The 9,442-nt window shown below is 41.1% G+C and overlaps 1 protein-coding gene across 1 annotated transcript in view; it reads left to right on the top strand.

The window, feature by feature from the left end:
• The window catches only part of IRS1 (insulin receptor substrate 1), a 48,135-nt gene extending 40,546 nt beyond the window's left edge, over positions 1-7,589 (top strand). The window contains exon 2 of the mRNA XM_041414430.1: positions 6,523-7,589. The gene's annotated coding sequence lies outside the window, so the exon portion shown is untranslated. The remainder of the gene's footprint in view (positions 1-6,522) is intronic.
• Positions 7,590-9,442: the final 1,853 nt, after the last annotated feature.

The raw sequence follows: 9,442 nt of genomic DNA on the forward strand, positions 1-9,442 counted from the left end.
ACAAATTCTTCAGGGTTAGACTCTGCAGACTCGTGAGCTGAACAGTACAAATTCCAAAATAATGAATGATCCCAGTTGTTGAATTTGCAAGTCTATTTGAATCTTAAAGACACAAGCAATGTTGCCCTGTGAGGACTAAAGCTATTAACCAGGTGGTGCACATTTAGGGTTTGATATTGCTCTCATTATTGCAGTCTGAGGAGGAGAGAAGATCTTGGGCCAGCAGTGGGTAAAGGATATCAAACACAAACAGCGCTGCCAAGTGTATTAGAGGAGCGTTATGAGAAGATTTTTGATGAACTTGGAGTATTGATCTCATGAGATCCCTGGCTTCGTAGTAACATCATTATTTTCAGTCCTGAAAAAAGGGGATTTTCCCTGCATTGTAAGCTGGACTCAACCTTTAGCTGATTACTCAGATGGGCTATTAGTGAAGGAAGGGAAAGATTCAGACCTTCCGTCCTTTCAAAATTGGAAGACACAAACATGAGAATCCCATTTATAGCACCACTCTCTTTTAATGAGAAAAACTCATTTCATTTCATAGAAGCTCAACCAACCACAAACCTACAAGCTACATCTTGGATTTTTGCTGCTTGCAACTGCTGGACACTTGTTTTGTTTTGTGGCTTGCTTAGCTGTGCTGCCACAAGAAAAGTTGTAGAATTTCTTTACAAAACATGCTATTGAATTTAAGCTCTTTCTTTCTAAACTTAATTGTATTTTGTTTCTTTTAATCTTCCAAAAACCCAAAAATTTGGTAACTTCTTTTTCCAAAATTGAAAAGATGAAATATTTAATCAGAAATTCAGTATTTGGGTTATCAGTCTTGTTCAAACCCCTAGCTGCTACTGATTTTGGGTAATAGAGCAGGATATCCCTTCAGTATTTTTTCTACATAGAAACTTTATCATTTCCTTTTTCCATGTTCTATGCCAGTGCAGACAGCTGGCTGGTGTCCTCTTTTTTGGTGGAGCCAGGCAAATCTGACCTCCAGCAGCTTCACTCTCTCCCGTGCCAAGTGCTCGGGGCAGGCAGTCCTTGGCTTTGTGTCAGTGGCAGCAGCCTTTCTTGCTGACCTCAGTGATGGGCTGAGTTTTCTCTTGAATGAGTTTAAATCAGGTTGACATGCTGTAAAGCTGAAATCAAACATACGAATTCTTTGATGGGCAGAAGCTCATCCAAAGAATGTGTGTGGTTTAGTTTGTGCTTTCCCACTGTACTTGCATCCCAGGAAATGGGTTCTGAAATGTAAAAACCTGGTTCTGCTCATCACCTTATTTTTAAAATCTCATAGTTGTTATTTTTTCCCACCTTATCCTTCTGGGGAAAAGAGGAAAATTTTCTGCTGTAATGAGAATGGCTTTGGTTTTTTTCAAGTACTGTACATGAACTTTGTCTGAACCAATAGCAGAAAGACAGTATCATCTGTAAGTGGTCTTTAGGTTCCTTGCTCCAGCTGTGAATGACCTCTACAAAAGACAAAAACGGGTGGAAACTGTACCAAATTCACTTATTCTGCCCTCCAGGAAAGGACTTGGTGAAACCGAATCTTCACTAATTCCCCATTTAAGACGTACACGGGAAAGCCGAAATAGGCATTTTGGGGTACAAGGAAGAAAAGCTTATCTATTAAATGTAGATTACAGCCTGTCAAGTTAAATAGCGATGTTGTAATTACTTTGTTTGGTTCTGTTTGGAATTGCTTTTGTTAGACCCGGGCTGCAATTAACGCACTGGAGCAGCCATTGTTCCTGCCTGCATTCCTTGGCTCTTTCGGCGTCGCTGGGAGTGGGGAAGCGCTGCAGTTTATTTGCATCTCTTTGAAAAGGAGTTACTTGAGCTAGCTTAAATTTTGGTCGATGTTTTTAATTTATCCGAAGGAGATGCTTCCCGTGCCTGTGTGCACGTTAGTGATGCCGGGAAAAATGTAAACAGGCACTGCTTGTGCTCCTCCGTGTGGGGAGCGCGGCAGCGGGGCTGCTTTCGGTTTGCGGGTAGGTGCGCACCGTTTGGTCTTAATTAGTGGTGACTCATGCAGGTGTCACCAAGACGAGCTGTAAAAGAGTTTGCCAAGGCTTCTTAAGGTGTTTGCTTTGTCTCGGATCTCTAAAGACACCCCGTTATACCTGTCCAGGCAAAGGGTGCTGCACGGAGAGCTCGGCTGGTGGAATCACCCTACGTGGGTCATCCCGAGGATGTTCACAATGGCTCTCCTTTTGTTTCGAGGTTTTGTCCACGAGCTTTTTATTTTTTATGAGCTAGATTTGTTCATTATGTGGGAAGCCGCCACACACAGAATAAGGTGATCTATATGATGCTAAGGTAAACAACAAATGCACTTCTAAAACCGTTTGTTTATAACTATATTGTTTGTAGTAACTATGACAGGGAGTCTTCAACTAGTCCTTGCCCGTGGATGCAAATGAAGTGTTGATGAGATAGGTACAGTTCTGGAGAATGTATTTGGATTAACAAGATTAATGGCAGAGGTGCAAAATATCCTCACTTGGTAAATTGGAAAAAAAAATCTACATTTTCTTCAGTCAAGAACTATCTTTTCACTGACCTGGCTCTGTCACCTGTGGAGTTGTTTCCTAAACAGATGCCAGCTGACGCTGGGAAGGTGTCACAGTGTGCTGAGCAGGTCTGATGTTTGGGAGCTCTGTTTTGTCCCGCTGTGTTAATCAGTGACAAAGTTGTTGCATTTGTTTGCTGACATGGTGGTGGAACTTCAACAGCAACTTCATGTTATTGGACTCTTTCGAAATTAAATGACTCTTTGGAAGGGCATTTCTATTGGTGTTTTAGGGACAAGACACATTATTGGCTCTTAATAGCAAATGGAAGTTTAAATTGGTTACTGGAAAGCCTTTTGGTAGAACATTGCTTGAGTTTTCCTTTTGTTTGCTTTCTTTTATTTTTTCCCTCCTTGGTTACTTTCAAAGAGAATGGAGTGTAAGGAAGGAGTAAGGATTGCACTTACAGTGTAGTTTCGCAACACATCTATGTTATGTATGAAAATTCTGTTTAACTTCAGAAAAGATATATTAAGCTGTCTAGACACTCTGCTCTTAGTTCAAAATTTAAGTACTCTTCTTCTCTACCTCCCCAATAATGGAAATAAAATGAAATATCACCTTATTTTTAGTTACTGGATTTAAGAATGGGATTTCAGCTGTAATAGAAACTGCAGCTAGCTGTGCTGTATCCATCCTGGACTAAGAGATTTGAGAAGGAAGCTTTGCCAGCTGGAACGTGTGTCAGTGTTATCTCCATGTGTGTTGTAACAGATGTTGAGCAGAGACTACTTGTCAGAGGTACCTTGTAGGAACTTTTAAAGATGCTTGTTTGTTTCAGTACATTTCTCTTGCATCACTAACTTTTTCCATAAAGTCAACCACAAACTGCATTATTGGGGACTCCAGCTGAAACTTGTGGTGAATAGGAAATAGATTAAACACAGGTTTTCCCTTTTCTCTGGTTGCCAACAGTGATGTCAGTAGTTTTAATGATCCTTACCTCAGCTCGCTGCTGTCCTCACACTCTCTATTAAAACACTTGTCTTCTGCACTGTTTTGTGTGTTGTTAAGGAAATGCTGATGGCTGGAGGTATCCAGCCCATTACTTCATTTCCAAATAAGGTTCTTTCACCTTAAAGCACACTGCAATAGCTCACTGAGGAGAGAGGAGATTCAGATTGTTTTGTCAAAAATTCAGGAAATACTCTTTTGAAGTCCAGCAAAGAACATTTGTATGCTAAAACTGTGCTTTTGGCTGTGCATAAGGCACAAGTAATGGATCCAAGGCTTATAGGATGAGTGTGTTTCCAGTGACCTCAGAGGAGCAGCTTTGCTCTCAGATTGTCTGTTTCCTACACATCTTTGTGCATTCAGACAGAACAGGCACCACTGGACTGCAGCAGTAGTGTGGGTTGTCATTCTCGGTTACTCAATTCGTGGTTTGTTGTAAGAGATTGGTCAGAGGAATTGGGTATGAAAGCCAATAATTGCAGTCAGTACTTTCAGATGGTCCTTAGCAAAGATCCTAGTTGATTTTTTTTTTTCCTTCCCGAAATTAAAAGAAGACAAAAGCTACCAAGACATCTTTAGGAAGGGGTGACAAGCAGATTTCCATGTTGTGCTGCTGAAGATCTGGAGGTGTAAGCACAAGCTTGAAACTGCTGCATGCCCCTGTGTCCTGTCATGCCTGCAGCTGATATTTGTATGAAATTCAGCCTATACCAGGTCATGTCCTACATGATTCTGGTCCTTCATCCTCTCCAACTCTTGGATATTTCAGGCTTCTGTGATTTTTCACTCTTTTTACACATGTGCAGGACTATAATGTACAAGTTTTGGGTTTCTGTAACTATGTGTTTCTTCAGTTTTCTTAGTGAATTCCTCTATGAAGTGTTTTGGTTTTCCCATAGACTTGTTACCTCTTTCTTCTTCTGCTCTTCTGACTTTGGAATCCAGGAATAAAAGCCCTCCAGTAGTGGTTGAGATGACTTCTTGGCTGTATTGATGGAATTGGTGAGGAATTGGATGGGACAGACTGTTTTGTTCAATACATGATGTATTTGAGTTTAGATGACCTGAATACTGGTGAAGAGGCATAGAACTTGGTCCTGATACTGCAAATCATGTATTATTTATGTTCTTAAAATCTCTTAGCAGAATCAAGTCCAGCCATGTAGAAAAGCTGTTTCTTGCTGTCCTTCCACTTGCCCTGTCAGTGCAGGGCAGGTTGGACCTTTGGTCTTCGCTGCGGGCACCCAGCAGTTCCTCTGGCCCTGCTGGATGGGAGCTGGGTGTGGAGCACCCCACCTTGGATATGCAGCATACACATCATGCACACTTTGTTCCTCCATTTAAACAAGCCATTTCTCTTTTGTTGCTTGTCTTTATTAATAAAGTATGGCATTACTGGCTAATTTTAGGTCAAATGTAGTTGAAAGCTGAAGCTATGTGAAGCTGTGTATAGATATTCGGGTAGGAACATTCCAGTAGATCGCAATGTGAGTGCAGAGGAAAGCTGAAAGTAAATAAGAGATCTGTGAGATAATTCTCCAGAGAGTTTTCACAGCATACCACACATCATTTGCAGGGATAGGCTTTCCTTTCACTTGAAGGACCACACAAAGTAAATTTTGTTTCTTGTGCAATTAAAGAATATAGGACAGGAGGTCTTTTCAGTTTTTTCACTTCAACGTGTCTATGGGAAGCCTTTATTTGTACTGAGGAAAATTAACTGTTTACCTGTCTTTGCAGGAGCACAGTTAATACTGAACAAAGAAATAGACACACTTTTATGTACAATATGTGTCTTGCTTCAGCAGATTTTAGCAAAACTATTGAAATGTAAATGCTGGTAGTCCTCTAACCCCAGCAGAAGACAAATTGTATTCATTTCAGTGCTGCATGGTTCAGTTCCCAGTGGGTCTGGCTGCATGTCAGTGGTGTGCAGAGGGGAACTGGGACTGTGGTGTGGGAGGCCCAGGGGTGCTGGGCAGTGGGGGACACCAGGGCTGTGTGTTTGGCCAGCCAGTGCCGCAGGGCCTCAGCAGCAGTGGGAGGCAGCCCTGGTGCCCAGCGTGTGACCTCAGCTCTGTGTCCCCCAGCAGGGACCGTGCTCCCCACAGGGGCTGCAGCAGCTGCCAGCAGGACACAAGGCCATCGAGCTCCGAGTGCATCCTGCTGGGCACTGCCTTGCTCCCCATCAGGGCTGGGACTGACAGCCTGCCTGGGGAGAGCCAGCAGAAAGGCAGAGTCCAGAGGACTTGCTGACCCAGACTGGTGCACTGGGTCAGGGGGGCTGCAGCAGATCAGGAGAACTGGGGGGACAGGGTCAGAGGCAGCTTCTGGCATTCATTCCACTCTAAACCTGTGCTGTGCATTATCGGGGTTGCAGGACCTTGTTATTCACCCAGCCCTCTTAGAGGGAAGCAGAATGTAGATAAATTTATGGGCTTTACCAAGATTTTCTATGTGCTTTTTTTTTTTTTTAGAGCTTGTATATCAATTAGGAAGTGGTAATGGTGCACCCTGAATGCTCCATTCCTTGGTCATCCTTCCCAGGCCAGCCTGGTGTTTGCAGGTGACCAGGAAGGCCTCTTGTAGGGACTGACGTGCAGTGAATCTTTCCTGTAGCTGGTAAAAATGCCAACAGCAGGCTGGTGTTTGGAGCTTTCCTTTCTCTTATTACAGGAGCTTGTCAGAGTTAATCAGCATGGACACTTAAATTGTTTCTGCTTAGGTGAATCTCTTGCAAGTTTTAGATGTGTTTCTGACTGCTTTGAATTTTATTGCCAACATCTGTTTTAAATGCTTTTGGGATTCACATGCTTGAGTACAGTTCAACTGTGTATGCCATAATTTTTCAAGGTGCTAACACTTTCTGTTTGAATGATAACTCTTTTAAAGAGAAGAAAAAAGAAAAAAAAAAGAAGGGGCAGGGAAATAATTGCAGAAAAATTTTTAAGTGCTCATGATGCTAATTTTCTTTCTCTTTCAATTTCAGAATGATGACCTACACAACCTCAACAAAACCTTCTTTTAAACTCATGGGTATCAAGACTATAAATGTTTCATGCTATCACAACTAGGACCTCACCTCCTCCTCCTCTTCCTCTGTAAATGGGTACGATGCATCCAGTTCAGTTTGTTTACTTTACACAAACCTCAGGAGTTGTTGACTGAGCTGCACATCCTGTGTTGTGCCAAGCAGAAGCACTGTGACACCTGGACAACAAGTCTCTCTTACTTCATCCTCTACCATAAGGACTTAGCTGGCCACATGAACTGATGTGCCCACCACTACATCATGGTGAGAATGGGTATTTTACTAGCACATTTACACGACTTCATTTGCTGCTGAAAACCTGTATGACAAATCATCATTGTAAATTATTACATACAAGACTTAATGTTGGTTGAAGAGTATTAAATATTTAACATAGGTTTTGATTTATACATGTACTTTTTTAATTAAAATGTAACTTTTCCTACAGCACATCTTTTTTGATGTGGAACTGAGGTATACTATATTCTGTTGTAAACAGAGTGGGGAACCTGCTTAAAACAAGGCTTCTAAGAATAGAGTAGGGTACTATTCTTGTTTTAAGATTGTAATTCAGAAAATAATATAATACGAGTCATTGGTCCCTGGGCCTTGATTGTACAGTCATATTTACTGATACTATCAGTTGTAAGATAACCCTGATGTTGAGCTGAATTCTTTCCAAAAGAAAAATAATTTTGTACTCCTTGTAAAATAATAGTCTGTATTAACTGCAATGAAGACAAATATTACTGTACATGGGTATTTGCAAGTGTCAACTTGAATTCATCAATTGCACAGTAACTGACAAAAAAATCAGAAAAAAGAAATCAAAGTCTTCCATTGTATATATTGTAAAGAAGAAAAACAAACAAACAAAAAAAAAACAACCAACAGGAAACCACAAAGCAAAATGGAAACGAAAAAGTGTGAACTTTTTAAATTGACTCTTTCCCTGGAATGAAAATGTGGGTGTTTGTAAATTCTGGAAATCTCTTTCTATATGTAATAAACTAGATACTGTTTTATCTGCTGTAGTGGGTTTTGGGTCTTTTTTATTTTCTTGGTAAGCTGTCTCAAATATCTGAAATTGTCCTGCGAGGTTTCTGTGATGTTTCCATGGTTTGTCATTGAGAATGGCTGTGGACCACTGTAGCTTAAGAATGAAGTGTAATTAGGTGAAGTAGGGAGTATGCTTCCTTGCATTATTTCACTAAAGCCTTTGTTTCAGTTTTCTGGAGACTTTCTAGGATACAGCTCTCCTTCCACTGAATTTGGGGGAAAGGCTCACATCTTGTAAAATCACTTGGAAGCCATATCAAGACTTCAGCATAAAATTTAAAAAGCACAACTCAGATGATTGTCTGGAAATCAGTGCAAGAGGCATGACAAGGAAAAATTCTTCTGTGACTGTCCTCTGCTTTACACTGATTCTATGCAGATGTAAATTCTTCTGTGCATAACATTTTCAGAGTCTTAATTCTTTTGGGGACTGGAAAAATACTGAGATTGTGGATTTTCAAGTAAAATGTTGTTGAAGTGATAATTGAATTTGAAGCCATGTCAGGTCCCTGTTGGTCCCTTGTGCTTCCACAAAGCAACTCCATGGGCTAGTGCACATTCAAAAGAATTCTTGTTATCAGGAAAAAGCAGGCAGGCACAGCAGCAGCTCTACCTGCAGGAAGGCTTCAGCCCTCAAAGAAGGGGTTTCTTCCCCTTGAGATGTTTATGATGTCTGGGATTAGGCTGTGGTTACTGCAGTGTCCACTTCTGACTGCAGTATAGATGAAGGGGCCATTGCACAGCTGCTCTTCACCTCTCTTTTTGCTGGAGGCTTACCACTCCCTTAGCTCTGCTGGTATTACTGCACATATAAAACCACTTGGACCCTGTCAAGTCAGAATATTCACTTAAGAAAGGACTTGCAGTTTAAGAATGCTTAAATAATTCCAGATTCACTGGGAGCAACTGCAGCAGTGCTGCTGTGTGGGGAGGCTGCAGCTGAGAGGGACCTATGCCTGCCCAAGTGCTGCCCTGGGAAATCTTGGCCTTTGCTGACAGAGCAGTCTCCTCCCAAAGGTTCTGACAGCAAGCAGTAGCAGACAAGAGGCTTTGCTGCTTTCTGATGTAGAAAGGGGCAAGTGGCTCTGGAGTAGAACAACTTTTAACTTTTAGCCTTGATAAGCACTTTTTTGGATTTTTCCAAAGAACCATTAATACCTAAGAAGGCAGCACTTGCTTTAAAAAGAAAGTTGCGTGCATCCAACCAGTATTTAAATTTCCAAGTTGCCCATTTTAATTTTATCTTAAGCCTTGGCTTTTGTTTCTTTTTTTTTTTTTTCTTCTTTTTGTAAAATGGGGTTTATTTGCAATATATGTAAGCTTGCATATATTCTGAAGGAAAAACATAAGAACAACTCACCCTCAACTCTTTTGCCCAGTCTTCTCCATTCTAATTAATTAAATTAAATGCTCACTGTGTTGATTTGGTTACTAAATATTAGCCTGTATTGATGTTTAAGTGCCTTGCATAGAAAAGTATTTAATGTCCATTGTGCTTTGTATTGTTCCAGAATTTGCAGAATCTGGCAATTAAAGTCACAAGTTTGGAGGTGCTGGAAGCTACTGTAAACTTCTAAGGTTTAAAAGGCACCAGTGAGTTCATTGAATATTGGTAGGAGTACTTCACAGTTATACCTCTGTGAACAAATTTTGTTCATAAAACAGAATGAATTCTGCAAAAGTGTAGGAAATGACAGTGGTCATTAGGGATGGCAGAGGGGATGGTGCTGATCTGGTGGGTTTCCATTCATCTTAATGATGGCACATGGGCAGAGAAGGAGCCTGTTAAAGATGTTAATGTGCATGGTGCTTATGTTAA

The sequence above is a fragment of the Onychostruthus taczanowskii genome, unplaced genomic scaffold (assembly GCF_017590055.1).
Source record: "Onychostruthus taczanowskii isolate IOZ18803 unplaced genomic scaffold, ASM1759005v1 scaffold45, whole genome shotgun sequence".
NCBI lineage: Eukaryota > Metazoa > Chordata > Aves > Passeriformes > Passeridae > Onychostruthus > Onychostruthus taczanowskii.